Source organism: Cryptomeria japonica, chromosome 10, assembly GCF_030272615.1.
Source record: "Cryptomeria japonica chromosome 10, Sugi_1.0, whole genome shotgun sequence".
NCBI lineage: Eukaryota > Viridiplantae > Streptophyta > Pinopsida > Cupressales > Cupressaceae > Cryptomeria > Cryptomeria japonica.
Genome location: NC_081414.1, coordinates 784,377,800 through 784,403,932, shown reverse-complemented (window position 1 = coordinate 784,403,932; position 26,133 = coordinate 784,377,800). Strand labels below are relative to the sequence as shown.

General features: G+C 35.6%; 1 protein-coding gene across 1 annotated transcript in view; it reads left to right on the top strand.

Moving 5' to 3' along the window:
* Window positions 1-4,254: 4,254 nt before the first annotated feature.
* LOC131039235 (protein CELLULOSE SYNTHASE INTERACTIVE 1) overlaps window positions 4,255-26,133 on the top strand; it is a 36,851-nt gene continuing 14,972 nt past the window's right edge. The window contains exons 1-3 of the mRNA XM_057971940.2: window positions 4,255-4,468; window positions 5,068-5,585; window positions 8,322-8,404. The gene's annotated coding sequence lies outside the window, so the exon portion shown is untranslated. The remainder of the gene's footprint in view (window positions 4,469-5,067; window positions 5,586-8,321; window positions 8,405-26,133) is intronic.

The following is a 26,133-nucleotide window of genomic DNA, read 5'->3' as shown; positions in this document are numbered from 1 at the left end:
AAAACAAGACTGAAAACTAGGGTGGACTTTGGGCTCATAAACAACCATGAGACCACATCAAAAGAAAAATGTAGAAAATACCCATTTGAGAGGGGTGAATATCCTTTCCATAAATGAAATCATTTCATCCCCATGATCAATATTGAATTCACACGAGAGGAAACCGTAAAAAATGTTTAGAAAAACAATCTAAAGAACACACCTATTTGCATTGTGTGGACACACAACAAACAATGAATGCAAATAACTTTCAGAATGGAACAAAAGAACAAAAAATATAGATAATACAATATTTTTATTTTCAAAAAATATTTAAAACCATAGAATAGAAAGTAGCATTCAAATCCAATCTGGAAAGTGTATAAAATGTAGAAGAAAGGTAGAAGAAAACTTGCAAAATCAACTCCTTATGATCTACACTTCCAATCCAAGAAATAAAAGGAATCCAACACCAATAAATAGCATCAATAAACTCCAACAAATCACATACAAACCCTTACAAAATCCTCACAAAAACTCTCACAAAACCCCCCTTCAATTCAATGCAAATATTGCTCTCTAATGTCACACCCAGATCTCCTCCCAAACTCCAAATTTTTCTAGCCATCATCCCAAAATTCTCCAACATCCACACATAGCAAAAACATGTTATTTCCAGCACAAAACCATTCCCCCAAAATGGGAGTTGGTGTTTGTACGAGAAATAACCAAATTTCCCAACCAAATCCTCAACCAATCAAAACTAAAGATTAAATTATATAAACCAAACTCATTGAATAATCAACATATATAATAATATCCCATCAAAGATTATTTTATGCACATAATTATTTATTGCCACCAATAAATTTTTATTATTAACCAAATAATTCCTCCTATAAAGTAGGAAGAAAATAGGGAAACAATTACCTTAATTATTTAATCCCATTAACTCAAAACATACACATAAATAATACAAGAATAATAATATTATAACTCACACCTTACCTTATATAAATATCATTTAATTTATTTAATAGATCAATATTAATAATAATTAACCTAATATCATAATAAATATTAAATAAATTAAAATGGAATAAAAGGAAAATAAAATACATCTATTCACATACTAAATGCAAAAGGTGACATTATAATAATTGCATCCAAACTTATAAAATAGACATTTAATTTATAAATTAATATTGATATTATTTATCCATATACCAAAATAAATCATTAATAATTCAAATTAAATAAAAAAGAGTTAAAGAGATAACACACAATTACTTGCATAGGCATCCACAAGACCAACACAATTACTTGCATAGCCATCCACAAGACCCCATAACCAAAATGGAGATTAAACCAAAGGTAAAGCAATCAAGACAAGGGTCAAAAACAAGACACAAACTAGGGTTAAGTGTGGTAGGGCCTTAGTGTCACCTCTAATCAAATACAATTGGGAAAGGTGACACACTCAAACCTGTGGGACCAGGTGGAGTTGGTGCCTAGTACTTGCACTCTTGCACAACATCACTCACACACACACACACACACACCAACATAGTCAGGTGAAAGAGAATTATAACATCACATCCTACTCATAATGAGTGATGCAGTATCATCCTTTACACACTTACAAACAATAAACAACATAAACATAAATATGGTATAATCAAACAACCATCACTCATACCCAATAGAATTATCAAAATTAGGGTTAGCACAAGATATAACATCATAAATATAAAACATAAACCATATCATCTAAGAGATGCATTATCATCAAGTCCATCAAATAGTAAACCCTAACATCATCCAGTAACCTTAAATATAAAGTCATCATCCTAAATACCATAATGTATCCACTGATATGAAGAAGTATCTCAAAAAATGAAAGAACAAAGCATGAAACAAGGAGTATCAAAACATGAGAAGAGTCCATCAGTATCGATCGTAACCACCATATAGTATGAATCATGGAGAGGTATTGCTCTCTCTCTCTCAAATTAAAAGCATGAACTTTCAATAGTCCATAATAAAACATCACAATTTTTTGGATTTGACTATGCGAAATTTTTATCATCAATATTTTAGATCAAACTTCATGATAGTTAGAGAAGAGAGAAATGAAGAGATAGTCCTAGACCATAAATCTAAATAGATGAAGGGAGAAAGCCCAAGTCCCAAAATATTATAGAGGACAAAAAAAGAAGAAAAAGGAAGAAGTTAAAAATTAAAATAAACCCAAATAAGGAAAAAAAAAGGGGGGGGGGGGGGAATGTGGACTATAAAGGAAAGAAGACCCAATAGGAAACAAAAATAGACATAAAAAAATATAACCCATCTAAGAAAGGAAAAAAAAAAGAAGAAGCAAGAGGACATACCTCAATCTAATAAGAAAACATGAGAATGGCCAATCTAAGAAGGGACAAATGACCTAAGGATAGGGGAGAGCCAACAATAAAAGAAAGGAATGGGCTATGTAGTGAGAAGGGAAAAATGGGGGAACATATAATGTTAGCTATGATGAACAAAACCTAGACAAATAAATCTAATTAACAAATAACAATCAAATAGATTCTTAAATTAATATACATACCCACATGTGCATACACATACACATACACACACATACGAATACTCGTACGCATATGCATACACACATGTGGACCTAAATATACTTTATCAAAAAAAAAAAAAGTGTTTAAAGGAAAAGCTGAAAAATAAAATTTGACAAGAAAATACCCTAATAGATATAGATAGGTAGAAATATAGATCTACACGCATACTTAAAAGATATATACACAAATAATAATACACCCATATGATGAATATTTAAATATATGTAAATTACAAGATAAAATATAGATATATATCTATGTACAAAAATAAAATTAAGAATATATTGCTAATAAAAAATGACAATAAATAATAAAAACAAATTGATCTTATCATAAATAACAAATTAAATATAACAACTAATTATAATTAACTTATACACAAAACAAAACAAATTAAATATAATAAAAAATATATGTACAACTCATCCAAAAATGAATAAAGCAAAAATATATAAACATAATATTCCATTCTCGTCTCTCCTAAATATTCCCAAAACTTCACTCTTACACTTGATTTTTCATGTCACATCTACATGCCTAGAGTAGGTGATGCCATTGCCAATGAAAACAACCTTTTTTGTGGAACTTAAGGGCCACCATGCATTTTCTTTCTTCAACAATCTAGAGCATAAAGTTTACACCAAACTTCACAAACCAAAGGTACCCCAAACTTCACAAACCAAAGGCACTTCCTTATCTTCCTCCAAAACCTTGGTGAAAAGCATGATGTAAGGTAATTATCATGGCTACCATTGTATCCAAATGTGACATAAAGCAACTTCTTTAGTCTTTTTTATTCTTATAAAGCAAGACTTTCATTGCCCTTGTTATATGCCAAATTCCTTCCATCCTATCCTAACTATTATAATGTATTGATGGGATCTACAAACATAAAACCCTTCATGACCCAATAACAAACAATTAAACAATCTCCAATATAACTACTCTCACTACCATGATGCAGAGACCACATCATACTCTCATCATACTCTCATGGTAGATCTAATGATGCAAGACCATATCATAATAGGATGATTAGTTACATTATATGACAATCATACATTCCTCTTGATGACTTACTCAATGTGATGGACAAATTCAATCAAACCAAACAACATTAATGCTAAAATGATGATAACCAACCAAGACCATATAAGTTTAATAAAATATGATGTAATTATAATACTATAAAGAGATATATATTTAAACCCAAATTTGTTTTTTAATAATATCATAAATCAAATCAAACCCAATCATACCTTAATATATAAACTTTCATTTCTTTTTTTAATACAAATTGGTATTGTATGTTTTGTGGAGATGGCCCTACTAATCAAATCATATAATGACTAATGACCTTACATTACAAATCCTAACAAAGTCCCTCCTACAAAAGCAACAGCTTAGCAAACCTCTTAAAAACAAGAATTTTAATTCGTCAAACTTAAATTGAGTTGGGCCACGTGGACTAGGAAAACATCATGTAGTGTAACAGCTCTCAATGGGGTGTGTTGTGGCATCCATTCCAAAATCTAGACAAAGAGGATCCTAACAAAAACATTTAATTATCATTATTTTATATTTTTAGATAAAAAATATTGAGTTCATTTTAACACTTATTTCAGTGAAGCCCCTTGGCAACCGGGTCGAGCTGGAAACGACTGGCTGTCTCGGTCACACACGTTGCAGTCATCGGTAGAAGAAATTATGGGGGAGTTCATTTATGGCGTAGCAATGCTGCATCTTGAGCTTATATTTCAGATTTTTTTGGTTTAGCCTTTCATTTTAAGGCGGCGCAGAAGGAGGGCAATTTTCTCTGCTCTCTTTTGAGCTCCATTTTGGCCCATTTTGTGCCGCAGCAGGTCTGCAATTGCTCGATTTCTTTTATCTGCAGTTTTTGTGCATCTAAGTTGTTTCATTTTGGCCAATTTTGTTCTGTTTTAAGGGTACGATTGCAATGACAGCGATCCAATGGTGATTTCGCAGTTTAGAGCATTAGATATCTTGAATTTGGGAAAATAAATGAGAAATCAGTGTTCAAGTGGCTGATTTTATTTCAGAAGATGCAAGTCACTTATATTTTTCTAATTGTAGCTGGAATATTGTACAGATTTATATTTATTAGCTTAAAATTAGTATTTTTTTTTCCTGTTCTGTTGAGCCTTGTAATGGTTAAAAACAGGATTTTTGGGATTTTTATTGACAATTTCTTTGTGAAGAATATAAAATATAGGCCAGATTTCAATGTCATCTCTAGAGTATGAGGAAAAGTTGATCTTTGTAATGCTTTTGCTGCATATTTAAGACAATGCTAATAAAGAGTTTAATGATTATGGAGATCTGAGTTTTGAGGTTTTTATTGCTCGTATTTTCATGTCATTTCGGAGTTTCTGGCTCATTCAGTATAGTATGCATTGATGCTTTTTATTGATTTGGGCTAGGCTTGTCGCGTATTTTGCAGATAATATTGCCTAAGATCCATCAAGGGGCTCTGCATATTAAGATTTGATTGTTGGAGTTGGACAATCTGCCAAAAGAGAAGCAATAGAGGATTTTTCTGGGGTATTAGTTTCTGGCATTCGTAAGCGGCATATGATATTTTTTGCTCTCTTTTTGAATTACTGAACAATTCTATATAGTTGCAGCCAATACAGGTCAAGGTGTATCTGTGATTTAATGAACCAAGACAGGGTTCCAGATCCAAAAACTAGAATACTGGGAAGGTGTATGGAATACATTGTTGTTACTTCGTTATTTTGATTCAGACTCGCAGTGTGCGGTGAAGAGATCGGTGGAAATTGAAGCTTATCGTGCTTGATCCACTGCTGCAATAGTTGGATCAAGCTTTGCAGGAATCATTGCAGTTAGAGACAGCAACAATTTCGACTTATTGAAAGGGTATAGTAAGGGATATCAAAGCTGGCGGCTGCAGTTGCGTGGAGGTCTGGCAATGGCAATGGGCCTGCGCCAAATGGTGTGGTGTGTTTCTGAAAAAACTTTACTACTTCTCAACTTCTGCTGAACTGACTAGCTCTATTGTTTTTCTTGTTCTTACTTACAATGTGTATGAAGTTGATTGAGCTCTTCTTCTCTACTGCTCTATTAAATTGCATTGCCAACTCTATCTATTTGCATCTGGTTTCTCTTTTGCTTATAACTGTAATCTGCGGCCCAACTTAAATTAACTTGTGTTTTTGAAAATCACGTGAAGATTTTCCCCCGATTTGACTCTTTTTAAGCCGTCACAAACTTACACCTACTGACTAGATCCATCGGAATTGGTGATATAGACCAGTTATATTAGATCTGACAGTTACAATCTCTATGATTATGCTAAGGCGTTGCCGTAGAAATGTCAGGAAGAGGAAACATCATTCATGTATTACAATTGTCTGCTAAAGATCCATAACATTGTTTAGTTCTTTTTCTGGACCTCATCACAATTTGATGTTAAGGGAGCATTAGTGTAATTTTTAGTCGATGCTTAATCTCAAAGTTGTATCATTCTTTGTCGATTTGGGAGTTTCCCCATGCATGGCCTATTATCAGATATAGATGTCTGTTCACTGTTTGATTTAACTTAAACACACTAGTCACTTTATGATTATTCATGAGGGCAAGCATCACCTCAAGAAGACCTGCTGCATTGATGTCTTCCGGAGTAAGATGAGAATCTTTGAGAAGTTGAGAAACATATCAGAAAGCTTAGCTACTTTAAACTGTTGGTTTGAGAAATATTTTAACAACTTCGGTAAAATGGTTGGCAATTGTGATACAATGAAAATGTTTTTCTGTAACTATGCAAGCTTGAACAAGTTGAAGTTTATCATTAGCAACACATAATTCAAACACGAAATGTCAACAACCTTGAGAGTTGCAGCATGGAATTTGGATACTTGGTGATTAATTAAGCCAAAAAGTGTTTTAGAATTTGATGCTTTTACTCATTGTGAAGAGTCAAACAGAATTTTGAGCAGAAAAGCATATAGTTTTAACATCCCAAAGGTGAAGAAACGGTCACTTTCTGGAAAGCAATGATTAGGCATTTGGCTATGCGGAAACCCAGTTTTAACATCTTTGGAAGATTTGTATGTTAACTGTGGTCTTGTTGAATTCTAGAGAATGCTCGAATGGTTAAGATGCTTGCTATTTTTTTTTTTTTTGAAGTAAAATGGGCATGAGAGCCTTTGGGAATGTGAACTACAGTAAATGTAAAGAAAAACCAGTCATTACATAATGCAAAACCTATGTAGAGCATCAATGCCATATTATTATAAGCAGCCTTACAGCAGTCATGCTTTGTTGTTTAATTCAGCATTTTGTGTATACATCTTTCTGTAAATGTAATGTAGTGGTTACCAAACAAGTATGATAATACTATTTTTTATTAACTTTTACAGAAAAAAGCTAGCAAAGAACATACAAGACGTGAAAGCTCTAGATAACACCATCATATATCATATAGGTTGAGTTTGAAGAATAACTGTTAGTCTTTAAAATATGCTCCATATAGTTATTATGGTGACAAATTTGGTCTCAGGCGGATTCCCATTCAGGGCATACCATATACCCTTTTCTTGTCTTTTAGTCTTTGAGGTGGATTGCCAACCAGTGGTTTAGGTCCTTTGGCATTTTATATCATTGCTTGTAAAGGTCCAGTGGAATCTATATCATTGCTAAGTCTGTACCTCTTGTTCTCACCAAAAGACACATATAATTGAGGCATTCATGAAAAGTTTTCTGAAGCCTATTCTAGAGTCACTTGGTTTGAACCAAAGGAAGGTCCCATAACAACACTTGAACACTCCCTCTTCCATCACCATTTCTGGAATGGACTCAATGTTAATATAAGAAATATTCAGATACAGATGCCATAGGACTTGAGAATTCCTTTAGGCTTGTTTCGGGTTTTCTCTCATCAACATACCATGCTGATGAATTGCTGTCATCATTTGAGAGAACATCGCATTTTAAACTAAATAAAGTGGAGCCAAAATTAAAGGAGTATTTTATCTCTACATTTTTCTCATCGTGAGATTTAAGGAGTTTCCATTGCTTTTTCAACTTCTTGAACCCATTGCTTGCTGAATCCATAAAACTTTTTTGGAGAAGAAAGATCAGATAGTCCTTGCCCTCTTCATCTTTTAAATCACATCAGTTTCCTATGGAGATGTATCACTGCCATCTTTTGAGAGAACATCACATTTGCAAACTACATAAATTGGATCCCAGAATCAGAGGAGCATTTCATATTTGCATTCTACTTGTGATGAGTTTGAAGGAGTTTCCATTGTTTGCTGAAGCCAGAAAACCTTTTTGGAGTATAAAGATATCAGATTCCTTGCCTTGTTCATCTCTGAAACTCTACACCATAAACAGAAGCTTCTGAGAAATAGATTTAGTTGGATCAACTAGTTGAGGCCCATTACATCATATTTCACCCCTTAAGGCTTAGACAGTGCAGTCCATAATCTTGATGAATAATTTCTTTGACTTTTTGATCTTGTAAATTTGGGGTGTATGCTGTTTTCACTTTTCTCACATGGTGCATGGTCTCTTCTTTTAAACAGCAGTTTTGGAGATATACAGAAATTCTGCTTAAGAAAAGCTTGTCACACTCTTTTATACCTGTCATTACAATGAAAAAATAATAAAGCCATGAAACTGGATTTTGTTGCTGACAAAGCGTTTAATTATTTGTTGTTTCCTTTACAGGAAAGGCAGCAGGGATTACTGATTTCAAAGTCTCACGAGTCAGAGCCTGCAACTCCTCGTTCAGTTGGCAAGATAGGATTGAGGTAACGGTTTACACTATTTCTGCATTTGAAACTTCCAGTTTTCTCTTTAAAGGTTAAAAATAAATATGGGACCACTACACATATCTAGCATCTTTTAAGAATTATGATGTTAAAAATTACATGACTTACACCCTTTTTTGTGTATTCTCTACCTTGATCTCAATATTTAGGTTGATTCACTTGCTGATATCATGTAATTCTTGTTCATGTGTGGATGATTTGCAGTAGCTATTTGCTTGTAAATGACTTGCTGGTTTTACCATTGAACTCTGAATTTCTTAGGATCATGGTGAAAATGCATCTTAAGTTATCTTTTTGGTGTACATGTATCTGAAGATTTTGGACTGGGATCAGTATTGCCCCTCATGAAATTTTGTTTAGTTAATTCTTCATAATCTTGTATTATTTCTATGATTATAGAAAGCAAAGATGGGATATCCCTGTATTATCAGGATGGTCCATAGCAATTATCCCTCATGTCAGCTTTCTTCCATGGAAGAGCTTCTCAAAAAACACAGAAATGTCATTTTCTTCTTTTAATATCCTAAATCTTGAAGTGGGGAGTAGTGCAGAGCCCCAAAAGAACGGAAGTGAAGCGATGACTTTTGAGAAGATTAAATTTTACAATAATACAGCTATGCACGTTAGATAAGATGAAGATGAACAGAGAAGTTTCTATTATTGAGTTGTAGCATGGTTTCTTGTGTTGGGGTAGACTGAACAGTTAAAGTTGACATGCTTAATGTTTACCAACTCAAATGAATATGGGTAACAAATGTCATTTTTTAACTGAAAAAGTGCTTTGCATCTTGTTGTAATTGATGAGAGAAAAACTAAAGTTCAATGGCTAGGCCCCGTGTGCTCAATTGCATTGTAGCTGGAGCATAGAATTTTTTTTAAGTAGAAGGTTAGGAGAAGTCTGGTAAGAAAGGTCAACGCAAGCCTGGTATTACAGATCAAGTTCAGAATGAGAAGTATACTGATAGAAAACTGAAATCAATTATTATCATGGACCTGAGAAGTAACTTACTATTCAAGCTTGGGGTCAGCTTGATCAAATTAGAGGGAGGGTTTTCCTGCTGGGGCTTTGTCATACATCTGTGTAGGATCAATTAATCTGCGATGATGATTGGAACACAGAGGGCCTCGGTATTATCCTACCCTTGTTTACAATTTTCAAATAAGGTCTTTTTAGCAATTATCTGTTATTGTCTCTTCATTATTTTTTCTTTTACTGCAATGTCTCTTATACCTTGCAGAGGTTGCCTTTTTGACAACCTCTGCTAACATGATCTGATAACATATAGGAGATTAACAAATTTATTTCTGCTTGACCCCTTAAAAATGACATTTACAAAATTTTATATTACCAGTTCTGATGATTATCGGAGTTGCTCCTAAGAGAGTACTTAAGTAAGGCATGGAAGCAGTTTGACTGATATTAGTGTCGTAAGAAAGAAAACAAAGAAAAAGGGTTCAATATACCGCTACTTCACAACTTTCAAAAATCAGTGTCAGAACATTTCTTGATGATTTTAGCATGTGCTAGGTTTTAAGGGATATTGTAAATAACAAGGTCATAAACCCTGCTCTATTTAAATCTTTCAAAAACCAATGTCAAAGTCTAGTTTTTTTTCTAGCTAAATTAATGAGGGCTTTACTGGTTCAGTCAACTGAGAAAATAATTCTAAATGAAGTTCAATCTCTTGGTCAACCCCTTTATTTACCATAAGAGTTTGAGTTAGTGATAGAAATTGGTTACACTGTCTTAGCTGAGATCTAGATTGATGGATAACAAACATGGAAGTATGATGAAAAGATAAGAATAACAGTAGTACTTTTATTTTCCATTTGGATGGTCCAATATCAGCTAATAAATACATACAACAAAGAATAGCATTAGCACACATAAAATGCAAGCTAGGTTATCCTATCCGGGATTGTAAGAGTTGAATGAGACAAACCAAAAGCAGAGAGGACAACATCTCTTTGTTTGAAGTCTTCTTCTAGTTCAGTTGCTGATGCAGGGGGGATGACCTTTTGGGTGGAGGATTTATCTGTTCAGCTCTTCATCTTCATTAGGTTTGTAAACATTTTTCCATTGTAAGAGGGGAATTTCTCGTCATCTGTTGTACCTTGCCACAGAAAGTTTCAATATCAAAAAAGGGATCACAAACTTGAAACTTATTATCTCAAAAAAGCATGCACCTGGTTCTAAACATTTTGCCCCAGGGTTGGTCATGCTTCTTTAACATCCTCCAGAGTCCAGACCTTGGGCCTAACAACTGAGTTAAGAGATCACAGATTTCTCAGTTCAGCTATTCCATTTTCCTTGGGTTAGTGAACGTTTTGCTATTGTATGAACTTACCATCCCATCCTGACAGCTTTAAGTGAAACCTTCTATTCAGTGCTTGTCACAGGGTGTACCATTTTGTTACAAAAATCAGAGAATAGGTGGTGCCTAAATACTTGCTAGGTAGCCTCCCTAATTCAAATCCAAAAGTGCTGCTAGTCTTCTTTTCTCTTGAGGATATTTGTTTCTTCCAGTTTTGTCTTCCCATAAAGGATGGTGTTTATGGTGCTCTACATGAAATGATTATGAGTTTGAAGTTTGAACTGCTGTTAGTATTGTAATTTTGAGATCATTCAACGTATTTGATATTTTGACATTTTGCTGCTGCCAGTGCTTAGCCATAATCACAAATAGATAAGACGAACAATATCCGTTGGAAAATGTCTTGGAATGCTTTGAAGAAGCTTGTAGGCGTGTCATATTAATTGGTGTAGAAAATATTGTGGTTTATACAGACCTAAGAGCCCCATTACTCTAATCCATTTTGAGACAAAAAACTTCGAGAACCTTTAGTTAGAAGCTCCATACTGAATGGAGTTGATGAAACATACTTACCACAACACTGTGTAGCAAGAAATGTGATAGCCCATGCCCTTTTATTGTAAGGGCTCAAAATGGAAAACTTGTTGTGAATGGCCATTTTGATGTGTGCTGTTTCTTCTTGTTTTTTTTATATTTAAATTTTTAATATATATTGCTCTATTTTTTTTTTCGAATTGATCAAGCGATGTTTGGGCCCTCTCCCTTTATATACAAAAATATTAATATGATTACATCTGATATCCTTACAAGCAATGGAGAGGATGCATTGTTTCATTCATGGGAAGAGCAGATTCATATTTACATCACCATTCACAGCTCATACTATCCACCTATACAGATTCCAGTCAAGCTGGTATCAAAATGCCTGTACACAGACTTTAGCCCACCCATCTATAGACATTTTTTTTGAGCAGACAAATATTCTCAGACAGATGCTATATATTACAGAAGCCCATAAACCTGATAAAGTGACCAACCCAAAAACATTACCATGAAAACCATACCAGACACCAGAGAGACTGGAGCAACCCACTGCAGTCAGGCCCATAGGATCTGCTCTCCATCTTTACCAATGCATCCTTCCTCACTGGAAACTTGATGGCTTTCTGTGTTTTTGCTATGTTGAAGTTTTCCTGCAACTGTGATGATTTTTCTGGGCATAGAAGCTCCAGGATGTTGCATTTAGGATGATGTGAAAACCCACCAATCTCAGCAGAAGATGTTTCTGGATAGCAGCCACCTTTTGATTGATTCCTCCAGTTATTTCTTAATGCTCCTCACTGTAAAGACCAAAGCTAGCTCTCTGAACTCAAACCTTGTTATTGGAAGAGAGGAGAGCCATTGAATTGTAAGAACCTCACAAAGGCTCTCAACTCTAACAACTGAAGTTTAGTTGAACCTGTTGCATTTAAGTTTGTTCTTTGCAAATTTTTGAACAGCAAGTATAATTTTGACCATTACAAGCTCAAAAAGCAACTATGGGAAATTGCTAGAAATTAATTATAATTCGATAGTAAACTGACCAAACCCTTATTACATTCATTCAACATTCATTTATCCTCAATTCATAAATAAACAATGCTAAAGAGGAAGCTGATAAATACCAAGAAATTCTGAAACCTCTTATTTTCTTCTTGCTGGCCATACACAGTCCATTATGACAGCACGCTGTAATTTATTCCAGACTGGCCCGAACAGCTTGCATGATAGCTTGATGGGAAGGTCAAGGCTAGGCGCACCTTCTACATATTTTTAATATTTTTTGCAACGCTCCAGCATGCAGATAGCAGCCTCCTTAAGGTGACTGGGGCAGAGCCCAAGAAGCCGTACAAGTCTTCACAGTCCCTCAATAATATCCTCCTTTTTTTCTGCCTTTGTTTCCCTCTCATTGCTGCAATCAAATCAATGAAGAATGACGATGACTCTCTGTTCAATTAGCATAAACTTGGTCCCTGAATGAAACCAACTGAATAAGCAAGATCAACTGATATTTCACAGTCTCTAATGCTGATGTACAGGAATCCCACGTTTTCCTGCACCGATACCTCCGATCACTGTAGAAGAAGCTTCTGCTGAAACCCTTGGCCAAAAACTCCTCTCAGAGTTCAAATCCTAAATATCAAAACTCAGCATAATGAAAAGAAAACCCTAAATCCTCCTTATAACTCCTCTTTAGGGTTTGGCGCACCTCTTAGAGAAAGTACGATTTTGCATATTAAATCATTAATGAATTTAAGTGACTTAAATTCATTACTTTAGGAAATGCCAATTACTTTAGGAAATGCCAATTAATTATTAAATCTCCCTTTAATCGATTTGGCCCCACTCAATGAGAAATAGACCCTTCGTTAAGTTATGCACTTAACTGAATAATATAACATTTTATTATAAAGTGCTGATAAATAATATTTAATTAATTCAATCAAATATTAATATATCTCAACTTGGCCATCCAAATCACACGTCGTCTGAAGCCGGAGACTACTAAAAAAAAAACCAAGCTCTGCCAAACCCCAACTGCCTATAAATAGCTCCTGCTTTCTAAAAATAGAAAATCCCACTCTGAACTGGCCAGGGGACTCCAAATGAGCTCCTCAAAGAAAACGAACAACTGCAAAAGATCTAGTATCTTCCCCTTTGACTCTCTCCACAACTCAACCAGCCTACGAGAGTCCATGATAGACTGATTCTACTCCTGCTAACTGATGTCAACAGGCAGGGGACATGACAGTCTGCCCCTCTTGAAATTGCTTGTCCTCAAGCAATCTCAACTTTGGATGCTGTAAGATCTCCTCACTCTCCCAAGTAGCATCCTCTACCGGCAAATCCTTCCATTTCACTAAGTACTTTGTGATAGTACCTCTCCTGAAATTCCTTTCCCTAAACTCAAGGATAGCCTCAGGTACAAGTATCAATTTCCCCTCATCATCTAGGGGTGGCAAAACTGTAGAAGGAACAATATGGTGTCCTAACGCCTTTTGAGACGTGACACATGAAACACATTGTGTACTCTGCTGTCTGCCGGTAAATCCGACTCATAAGCCACCTCCCCTACACGCCTGGTCACTTTGAAAGGACCATAATATCGTGGCTTGAGTTTCTCTACACTCTTCCTGAGAGTAGACTGCCGATATGGCTGCAACATCAAATATACCATGTCTCCTACCTCAAATGACCTCTCTGTCCTCTTCTGATCAGCATATTGCTTTTGCTGATTCTGTGCCTTGGCTATATTCTCCTTAAGAGCCTTTACAATGTCCTGGCTCTCCTGTAGCATGTCTCCCACACTAGGCACCCTACTGTCACTCAACACTAAGTCAATGAAACTAGGAGGCTCATACCCGTACAGTGCTGTAAATGGTGTCATCTGAATGGACATGTGGTGAGTGGTATTGTAACAATACTCACAGAGGTAAATCCACTTCACCCACGCCTTCTGCTGTCCTGAATGTAGTTCCTGAGGTATCCCTCAACCCATTTATTAACTATCTCAGTCTGACCATCAGTCTGAGGGTGGTAACTGGTGCTCGGTGTAAGCTCGGTCCAACAAAGTCTGAAAAGCTCCTGCCAAAAGTGACTCATAAACCGAGTATCCCTATCACTGACAATAGTCCGAGTCAAGCCATGTAATTTGAATGCCTCTCTGAAGAACAACTTTGCTACCTGAACAACTGAATAAGTGGTGGTGATTGGATAGAAGTGGGCATACTTTGTCAAACGATCCACAACCACAAATATGCAATCACGTCCCTGTGCTCTCGACAACCCTGTGATGAAATCCATAGATAAACATTCCCATTTCCTGTTAGGAATTGGAAGTGGCTGAAGTAAACCAGCAGAGTATGTATGCTCCTGCTAAACCCCAACTGCCTATAAATAGCCCCTGCTTTCTAAAAATAGGAAATCCCACTCTGAATTGGTTAGGGGACTCCAAATGAGCTCCTCAAAGAAAATGGACAACTACAGAAGATCCAGTATCTTCCCCCTTGACTCTCTCCACAACTCAACCAGCCTACGAGAGTCCATGATAGACTGATTCTACTCCTGCTAACTGATGTCAACAGGCAGGGGACATCACATCAATCTTGTTTTTGTCAATTGTCTCATCTAAGTCTGCTCTTAATTTGCCCCACACAAAATACATTCCCAGAGCCCTAGTTAACTCCTTACACCTGTCAAGACTAGTAGATTCTCACCAAACATTGAAGAAATTTCTGAGTTTATCCTGTGCCTCACTACACTCTCCACAAAATCCTTCCCCAGGATTTCCATGATGGCCTCTAACACCTCCTCCTCTTGGTAGAAAAATAATTTCTTCATTTAAATTGCAGTCATGTCTCCCTAAAATGCCATCTACCTTTTGATGGTGCTCAATTGCAGATTCTGCTCCACAATAAGCAGATATAGAGAAACAAGAGACATGGATTCAAAGGTACATGTTTTGAGAGAGTCCCTGTCCTATAATAAAAGAGAAACAAGAGTCTGCTCCACAATAAGCAGATATAGAGAAACAAGACACATGGATTCAATATGAAAAATTTGGGATGTCACCCAGAATAACCAAAGCCTCTTTTAATATATTCATTATTTCCCAATTCTTTGAATTTCTATTTCTGAGGTATAGTATAACCACTCTCGACTCCCCTGTTCAGTGATGTTTTCAACATTGGAAAATTTGACTAATTTACTATGTTACTTGGGGATGCGTCACTACCCCTCAAACCCTCGTCCCCATCCCTTGAGGAATTTTGGGGATGGGGGGACATTACCCCCAAACTGAGAAAATGAGGAAATGTCTCAGAACGTGTCCCTAAAATCAGGGTGCAGGAAATGCATAGGGGACGCATGGCTGTCCCTAAGGTGGTTGGGGACGTCTCAAACATGAAAGATCCAACCAATTACACACTAATAAAGTATGTAAATTATTGAATATCATGAAGATGATGAAGATCTAATCTAGGAGGCAGACATTTTACTTAGATTTTTTCTTTTCAAATTTCCTATTATATATGAAATGATACCACAATGGAATCTTTCAAACAATCATGGAGGTTAAACATTACAATTAGTACAAAATCCTTAACAATGTTTCGGCATGATTGCAACTCAATTTGTTCAAGACCATTTACCATGCTTAGCACAATTATGAAATACAAATATTTAATGTTATAGATACAAGTAGATACATCATGTTATCACGCTCAAATCTGCAAAAGAAAAGTAAGCAGTAGTTAAGAGTCAGCTTCTCTTCCAATCAGTAGATCACAAGATAGGTAAATACACTAACACTGTATTACAAGCTCTCCTATGCTTCCTTTCTCCATAACTTGAAGCAGAAGAGAGAGAGAAAGTATCATCGAGGTGATATTCACCTTGCCACGAAGCATTAAGCTTCCCCATGCTACTCCACTGGAGGAGCCCAACCCATCACAAAGGATCTAGCAATATGTGGCCAACCTGCATGATGGAATCCAATTCAACATGTGGGTTATTAACAATTAGCATACCTATATGCTCATGCATCATATATCTAATACACTTTGTCCATTATTAAACATTTTGTGGAAAATCTACCAAGGTAATTGTTGTCGTGTGGGACCCTTAACCCTCCTCGACACCCTAACCTCTTTGGTGATGCTCTCACTTAACAGTTTGAACTTTTGATGTAGTGGCAGGTGGTCTATGTTAACAAAACTGGCAACTTTGGTGGGGAGGGTTCGACTCCCACCAGCGACAACTTAGTCCCTTTGTGGTCGACTGTGTCCAATATGGACCTCTTGGCTTAGGGGGCTAAACTGTTGTCGCGTGGGACCCTCAACCCTCCTCGACACCTTAACCTCTACAGTGGTGCTCTAACTAATAGTTTGAACTTTTGGTGTAGTGGCAGCTGGCCCGTGTTAACAAAACTGATGACTCTGCTGGGGAGGGTTTGACTCCCATCGGCAACAACTTGTTGATTTTAAAATCTCAGATTAACGGTAAGAACAAAAATCAGAATTGTATCTTTGATAATGTTAATTTCCAGCTTATATTAACCTGTAGGTTAAATGATTAATAATGAACATTTAAACAAACATAGTAGAAGTTGAATGCATGAAACAACATAGACACATAACACAAGTTACCCTGGGAAACCTCCCTCTTGGAGGAAAAACCTAGCATGAAGTGATCCTCAGATCTGATTATAAATTAGATGTAACATTCTGAGTACAACACTGATCTCTTAGGGCTGATGAAGATGATCAAACATCAATCTGTTTTATGCTCCTTTGATGGCTAGGTCTGCACACAAGATAGTCTTAGATTTGCACTTTTATCCGCACCAGATCTGCACTTTTGGTGCACTTTAGGTCTGCACTTTAGTCGCACCTTAAGTCTGCACCAAGTTGCGCACCAAGTGCGCACCGATCTGCCCTTCATCCTTGCATCTGCACTCTCTATGCACTGATTTGCATTTCACCAGCCCGCACCAAGGTGTACATCAAGTGCACATCCATCTGCACTTCTTCACACCTGGGCTGCTCCAAGTGCATACACAGTTCGCACCTTTGGAAGATGAGATTTGTGCTCCAAGTGCACACACAGTTCACACCCTTAGAAGGATAATCTCGCACCTTTTCTGGATAACTTTGCACCCACTAGCTGAGATAATTCGCACATATGACTGAAGAAGTTCGCATAGAGTAGAGAGGTATTTCACCTTGATAAAATAGTGTGAATGACTTGCAATTGTTGCTTGTATATATATGCAAGATGTGAGACCTATCTTTTGGGTCGGCTCAATAACTTTTGGCGCCAAACAATATTTTAGTTTACACGCCACATATGGGTCCTATCTTTGGCGCCTAAGTTACATACTAAATGATATGACTTTGGGTCCATACGTTTGACTAGGTGTGGCCTTTAATTTTGGACATAATACAATAAGGATAGGGTCCAGCCCTATAAAGATTCACATAATATTGGAATAGGGCCCAGTCTTATTTATAATGAATTCTAATGTTGCCTTTGGCAATTAGAATTCACCTTTTATTTTTCTTCCTAGTTACAAAAGAATAAACACAACTTACTACCCTTGTGGTTGACTGTGTCCAATACGGACCTCTCGGCTTGGGGGGATAAACCGTTGTCGCGTGGGACCCTCAACCCTCCTCGACACCCTAACTTCTCTGGTGGTGCTCTCACTAAAAGTTTGAACTTTTGGTGTAGTGGTAGTTGGTCTGTGTTAACAGTAATGAATGCACTTACACGTATAAACCAACAACTATCATTTTTATAGCATAAGATGTTCCAATCATCTTATTGTGATATCTAAACATTCAATAGGATAGATAAACAATATCTAGAAGACAATGCTCATAATTGGCATTTAACTCTTTAAATTTGACATAAACAACATATTTCAAAAGCTAAGTTGCCGGTTCCAGTTCGGGCTCGAGCTTGGGTTCAAGCTGCAAGTGTGCTGGTTTTGTCAATTTTTTTTTTGGGTTGGGTTTGTTCGTACAAAAACATAAAAATAAAAAATATATACATATATGCAGTAGTAGTTAAGTTTAAAATAACCCACTATGCTAATAGTCAAATAACATAGCAAAATACAACACCATATTAATAGTGAAAGCTTGACTGTCATTATATATATTAAAGTTTTAGTTCAAATAACATATCAAAATACACTGATCAAATATCACGTGTCATAAAAAATATCATCATCATCCTCCATATGCTATGGAATATTAGAAGAATCACAAATAGTGGCATTGGAACTAGCATTGGCAAAGGTACTAGCATTCTCAGTCTCATGATCACTAGGTAGGTCATGGTCATCATCAACTCCAAGTGCAGCAAGGTGGGAAACTGAATTATCCAACTTGGCATGCTCTGGATCAACATTCCACTGCTTTGTCTCCCTTGTTTGTAGGAATTTTCTTTGTGTGTGAGGAGCCGCAAGTTTGATTTCACAAAGAACAAGCTCTCCGCATTTTTGGAGTGTAGTCTATTGCGCTTTATTGAGTGGATGGAGTATGTGCTCCAATTCCTCTCAGATGAACTAGCGACCTATCAAGATTTTGAAATAAGAGTTAAGAGTTATAAATAAAATTAAAATAGTAAAATTAAAAGAAAGAATTTTTTTTTTCATAACTTAGAACTTGGGCTAAAATTTTGATGGCAAGGAGGTTGTAGGTGTTGGTATGAAGAATCATACCCTATGCTTGTCCCAAAGAGCTTAAGACCACAATTGTTTGTGCTTGTAAAACTCATGAATTCAGCTCTCACTATAGATTGTATGTCTTGGTGAAAGAGTTTGCGAAGGGATGCCTTGTAGCCTTAAGCAACTTTGGGATCTCTATATGGGGCAACTCTTGTGCCAATGAGGAGTTGTTGACTATAATACTTGGGACTTGATGCAAAGGCAAGGAGATGCAATGGAGTGGTCATTTTGTTCCATCTCTCCACAATGATTTGTTATAGTTCTTTGAAGAATGTTTTTTTGGGATTTTGCTCTTTTACATTTATGATGACTTTCATCTTTTCAATCATTGAGTTGATGCCATCATATATCTCACCCAAACAAGGCCTATCCACGTCAATATAATAGTTCATTCTCAATATAGGCCTAGTGTATCTCAAGAGGTACTTAGCACGATCCCACCAAGTGTCATCTAGTATCATTCTCTTAATGTTTTCTGCCCTTGTAGTGCTAGATTGCCTCCATATGCTCCAGTTAGGGTTGATTTCCATGCTAGATAGTGCCTCATAACTCTTCACAAGTTGTCTCAATACAAGTGTGTTGGAGGCAAAATGGTTCTCAACAACCTATTTCAAAATCAAAATAAGAAAAATTAAAATTAAAATTAAATTAAAAAGTTTACTAAACATACTCATTATTTGACTAAATTTAAAATTACATATTCATTATTTAACTAAATTTAAAATTAACTTACCTTCAATAGCTCCAATCTTGAGAATTGTCTAAATATGCCTTGTGACATATGGTGGTTGGTGATGAGCATTTGGATCTCCTTGGCATCAACATATGTTTGTTTGATCCATTCAACTTTGTTGCCAGTTTTTTGCAGCATTAGGTGAGTGAGTGGACAACACAAGGTGTCCAAAAAATGTGTGAATAGCGCTCCTCAACCAATAACCTAGCAGCCCTACAATTTTTGGCATTGTCTATTACCACTTGAACAACATTTCATGGGCCAACTTCCTCAATGGCTTGGCAAAGAATATTAGCAATAAATGGACTGCCCTTCACAATCCATTGCTCTCAAAAACATTTCCCCTTTAGGGGACATTGCAATAACATTGATCAATGGGCAATTTCTTGCATCTTTCTATTCATTAGATATGATGGACACCCCTGTCTTTACCCATGAATCCTTGATGGGCTTCGAAGAGTCCTCTACATGTTTCACCTCTTTGTCCAATAAGGAAGTACGCACCTTCTCATAACTTGGGCTTTGAACCCCTTAAGAGCCTCATTAATTGATCTCAGTATTTTTTGCCAATAAGGTGAGCGAACAACATTAAATGCCAATCCATTAGCATAGATACATCTAGCTATGTCTTGCTCAATAATCTCTCTACCCTCATTGTGAAATGAAGTTTCCAATGGTCTCTTTGATCTCTTATGTGTCACAAGTTGTTCTTGAGGTACAAACGTGAATGGATGGCCTTCTATAGTTTCAAGATTGGAAGGTGATGGAGAGGCCTTCGATCCTTTCTTACTCTTTGCTAGAGGATGAGCAACTATAGATTATTTCCCTATTGCTTCGTGTACTTTTGCTTGCTCTTCAATATATTCCAATATTTGTGCCTCTGCAAGAAGGCCTTTACCTTTTTCCTTGCTTGGACAAAATTTGATGCCTTGATGAGGGATAAAGCACAAATGTGCTTTCACTCGACTTCATGAGCTGTTGTATTGTGCTTTGCGATGAGAACAAATCCAAGTGAAACCTCTTCTACCTAGAAGTTGTTGTACCATTTCCACATTTCCAAAGGGGAGAGTGTGAGTGTTTTAAAGCGGGGTTGGATCCCAGCACTAGAAGCACTTGCCATTCTATAAACAACATGGATAGGCACAAAGCCACAAACCAAAATGAAAAAATAAAACAAAACTAGAGAGTTCATTTCAATTTGTTAAAAAAATGCAAGGAAAAATAATAATAATAATAAACAACAACAAAAATCTACCTCTTTTGTTGAAATCTTCTTCTTCAATGTCTTTGAGAACAAATCAACACTTGCAACTATGAAGGAATAGCACAAGGAGCATGCAACAATCAATCTTCAACTCTCTTTGAGCAATGGCAAGCAAAAACGAAAGTTCAGCAATGGAGCAAAATGGTTCTGTTTCTCATTCTATTGTGCATAAATGAAATAGGTTTTACCTTTTAGATGTTTTTAGTGGTCAAATTAGGGTTTGGGGGGGGTCGAAATTTCCTTTTTGGCAAATAAAAACCTGTCAAATTCTGCCTGGATTTGTCAAAATTTGTCAAAATTCCTCTTGGGTTCAATAGGACCGAACCCATAGGTTGTGGGCTGGACCCTGCTTGGACCCGCAACAAACCAAGCCTGGACTTGGACTTGGTTCGAATTGGATTGGTACCTAGGGGTTTGCACAGGAGGACCAAGGTAACGTAGTTCTAAAATAATAATGTTTAGAGACTAGTCCACCAAAGAATCCAATTTACAACACAACCTAATTCATTCAATATTAGGTAATTTAGGGACAAGAGGCGAGAACCCTTTCTAGAATTAGTGGAGGGATAATATAACTTAATAAACTCACTGATTACATATTAGCTCCCTAAACAAATAGGACAGCGTTTAAATAATCATAACTTTCATGTCCCTTAGTCAAACTTAAAAAATCAGTATGTTATTGAAAGGTGGATGAACAAAGAACAAAACCCAGATTGTGTTTTACCAAAATCCTAAACAAATGCAATTAGTTTTGTCTGCAATACGATCCACCAATTTTACACAACAACATTTAGACACAACAAGACAAGCATTCGATACTGAATGCAATTTTCAAACGGGGAGGGCAAACACAACTAATAACTCCATCCATAAAGGCTTGGTTAGTTATATGTTCCTAAAGTTTTACCCCTAATGCAATTGCTGTATAATCTTAGAGTACTAAATTCATTCCCTTGTGATGAGGTGACCCTATAGTTTTATAAGATTAAGAATATTGACTATTAATCAAGACAACATGTCATATTCTGCTTGACTATGAATTTATTTTCCATTTTGAAACATTCTCTATATCTTTCATATTCTTGTAGTCAACCTATGCTTCTTTCACCTCCCTATTTTGTCTAGTTTCAAGCTTATCAAGTTATCAAGACTGTATTCTTTATTTTTACCTAATGAAAATAACTTGTAAACAAGTTCTAAAGTAAGGTTAATATAATGCACCTTTGAATTACTTTTCCTCTAAATAATTAGCATTGCTGAAAGTTTATAGAATGCTCATTCAGCCAAGTGAAGAATGAAGATGCAGTCAAGAATAATGCCAATACATAGTTGTCTAATTGAATAAATATTTCTATCACCTCAAAGAGTCTAAGATCACTTTTATGAACTTGTGCTAAACAGAATTAGTTGCACCTAAGTTTTAAACTTTGATCCATATGATCAACAAAGAATCTAACTATCTCAACTTCTTGAAATTGCACATCAGTAAAGACATGACAACAAATGGGTAGACTTTGGAACCAGAGAGATAAGACAAGGTGCAACACAAGCAACCGTCGTTCAAATGGGATTCTATAAAACACTAATAAATATCTAAAAAAAGGAGTGATGAGTTAATCTATCATTTCCTTCCTTAATGTATAATTTTCTCCATCACATTTTAACCTTGGTTTAAGAAATGCCACTTTTCTAAACTTCCTTCTACAAGAATAACCGATCCTGTGAATACATGAGCAAATGAATCAATTACAGCTATGTCTAAATAACTTGCAGCCACAGTAAGGAATGAGTTATGAATCCACCAGATGTCAAGGAACAACAGGTTGCATGTTATTTGCACTAATCCATTCAAAATAGCAAATGTCTTACAACAGCAATAATAAGTTCAAAATCAAACATTTAGTTGATCAGCATTAAGGAAGCCTATGCAATTTTAGTGGGGATCTTTTACTTGTTAAAAACAAATGCCAATACAAAAGTATAAAATCAAATCATTGTCAGATTTTATAAGTAGGTAAAATTGCATTTGTCGACAAACTTTCTACATCCATAGTTCTACCGGCAGTCATTATAAAGGCAAACAAATATATCAGTTGGAACATATTTTCACCCCAAAACTTTACTGTTCAAAAAATTTACTGCACTCTTCTATCTAAAAAAGAACATGCAAACTTCCAGGTTCTATTCTTAGTAAATCTTGGTATGTTTTATTGAAGGCAGCTTATGTTTCTTTTTCCCCGGAATATGACTATTATTTCTGTTTTGAGCTCCTGTAAATAATTATCATACCATCTTCCTATTTATATTATTTTTTTCATTATTTTTTTTAAATAGTTATAAAATAACCTGCAGAAAATTTATTTTTACTTACAAATATACTCCACCAGGCAATTTACAGAAAACAGGCCCAAGAGATGACTATCATGTCTTCCCGAGAAAACATTAATTCCTCATTCTGATTTCTCCCTCCTCCCAATAATATCTCAGATCGAAATGAGATAAGCGTGGTATTCCATCATCCAAGTGCAAAGCAAATAGGAGGTGCCGAAAGCCAGATGTCAAGGAAACCCATCTCTTATGACAGGTGGTGGAAGTCATGCCAAATGGAGTGGCCATGCATATTTTTTTTATAACAAAGAATTCAATCGGCTCATGAAATCTTTAAAGTCAGATTGTCATTTAATCTATCCCTTCTAAAGGAGCCAGCTGTCCCCAAGTAGCCAAGTTATTTTAAAATAAGAAATGCATGCAAATGTGAAAGCACCAGCTAGGCATGTGGGGAGATGCTACGAGCAAAGTTTTAGGGTTCAGACTTGGCAAAAAACTTGGCGAGGACTCGGCAAAAAAAATCTGTAGTTTTTCAAAAAAAAAGAAAAGAAATAAATTTATTTAGAGAACATAATTTGACTGTTAATTTGTCATAATTCAAAGATTACACAAGTCATATGATCTTCAAACATTCTATATTTGAAATCTCATAATTCATACTCAATAACTAGTAGGGGTTGGGAGTGGAGATCCTAATGGGTTTGAGGGGCAGCAATGATAAGCTGCACAAGGTGTTAGATGTGAGAAAAAGCCAATGATAGAATAACCCCCAATTTTATTTTTTTTGGATGATTGGAAATGGACAAGTTTGAGTGAAAATATGAAGAAATGGATGAGTTGAGCCAAAATGTGAAGAACAAAACTCATTTTTTTCTGTTTTAACACATCCAGGCAGACCCAAGAGTCCTTGCCCAGGATTCGGGAGTCCAACCCTAGGACTCGATGAGTCCCAGGCCGTGAGTCGAGCGAGTACTCGGCGGGACATGACTCGTGAGTCCGAGGCGAGTTGACTTGTCGAGTGTTAGGAATTGTGAGTCTCGTGAGTTCTGGCGGAAACTCGTTGAGTCCTAAAACTATGGTTATGAGTTTGCTTTCTATTTTATATTTTTTTAATCTTTGGATTTTATTTCTTTTTAAACTAATTTTAGTGTTCTCTCTTTTTAAAATAAGAATATTGACATATCACTATTCTACAATATTATAATAAAAATAATTAATGAGAATATTAATTCTATTTCTCAGTTATACTGATTTTAACTTTTAATATTAAAACTTTCTGTTATTTATTTAATATCAATTTTATTTTATTTAATATTAAATAAAAAGAAAAAAATGTCAATTCCCAGTTACTTGGAGTCTGTTTTGACAGAATGTTGGAATACAAATACGTATCACAAGCAACACGAGCTAAGTTTGGCTCATGACCTAATGTCGTCACAATTTAGGTTTATATAAAGAGATTCATTCTCATGCACTATATTTATGCATCATTCATAAAATAATATAATTATTCAAACATTTAAACTTAGAATTCCTATTCTTATTCACACACATGCGATCTAACTATATGAGTTTATGTGAGTGTGTGTTGATTCCATTGGCTAGAAGTTAGAACCTTTCCCCTGACGATACTATCTCTCCAACCTGAGAGAATGTTAACAATTCTCGTAACACTCATATAATTAGTTGTCAGCATAACCATTCTTATTTATGCTTCAACAATAATCAACATACCCAAATTATCTACTTAATTAGTACAATAATCCAGTGATTAAGCTAGGCCAACTAAATGGGATGTGGCAAGATGTCCCTCAACCGTCCAGGGGATGGCGAGCTGTCCCTTGCAGAAAAACAATTTTTAATAATGTTTAAAATAAAAATTATTCATAACATTAAAAAAAGACTGTTAAATATATCAGGACAGCATTATAACAGCAGCAATAAACATATCATGACAGCATTATAACAGCAATTAAATTAATCATGACCGCAGTGACAGAAAAAAACTTTAGTGTAACAACATTAAATATATCATGATTCAGATTCATAGTTATCTATATAAGTTATATAACCATTAACACTAACAATAATATTTTTTATTTTTTATTTAATTGTTCAAAAATGTCTCAAACTTCAAAAATCCTTGATGTGGTATTAGAGTCAATTATTATTATCAGTTGCTAAAGAGATTAAAGGTATATTTGCATGGTCTGGTACAGTGTGGTATTGTGTGAGAAGTACAAATAAACAATTTCTTTTTGGAATGTGGTTGGCATGCAGGCTTTATTTATAGATTCATATATATCAATTTCAAGGTATGCTACGTACAATTTCATGAATCTCTATAAGCTAAGTGTAGCACGATTGGTATATATGAATTTAAAATAATTTTTTATATATTAATTTCAAGCTATGCTATGCTACATACAATTTCATGAATCTTTATAAGCTCATATGTAGTATCAATGGTGTATTAGAATTATTGTGATGTTTTTGGAATGCTGTGTGTGTGTTTTTTTAAACATGAATGCATGTATGTGTTTTTCATATCTAGTCTTCTTTTGTCATTTACCACTACATTGCCATATGTTCCAGATTTCTAAATTTCTTGTAATTTAGCTGTCTAGATTTATTTAGTATCAATGAAGCCACCTTGTTTAGGAGAAATAATACAGGAGAGGAGTGTCTTGTAAGGTAGTGTTCCCATGCAATTTTATTTTCAGGCGTTGCTTAGAGAATCTTGGATATTCTCACCACGAAGTGATCCCATGGAAAATATCTAGCAGGTGCAGC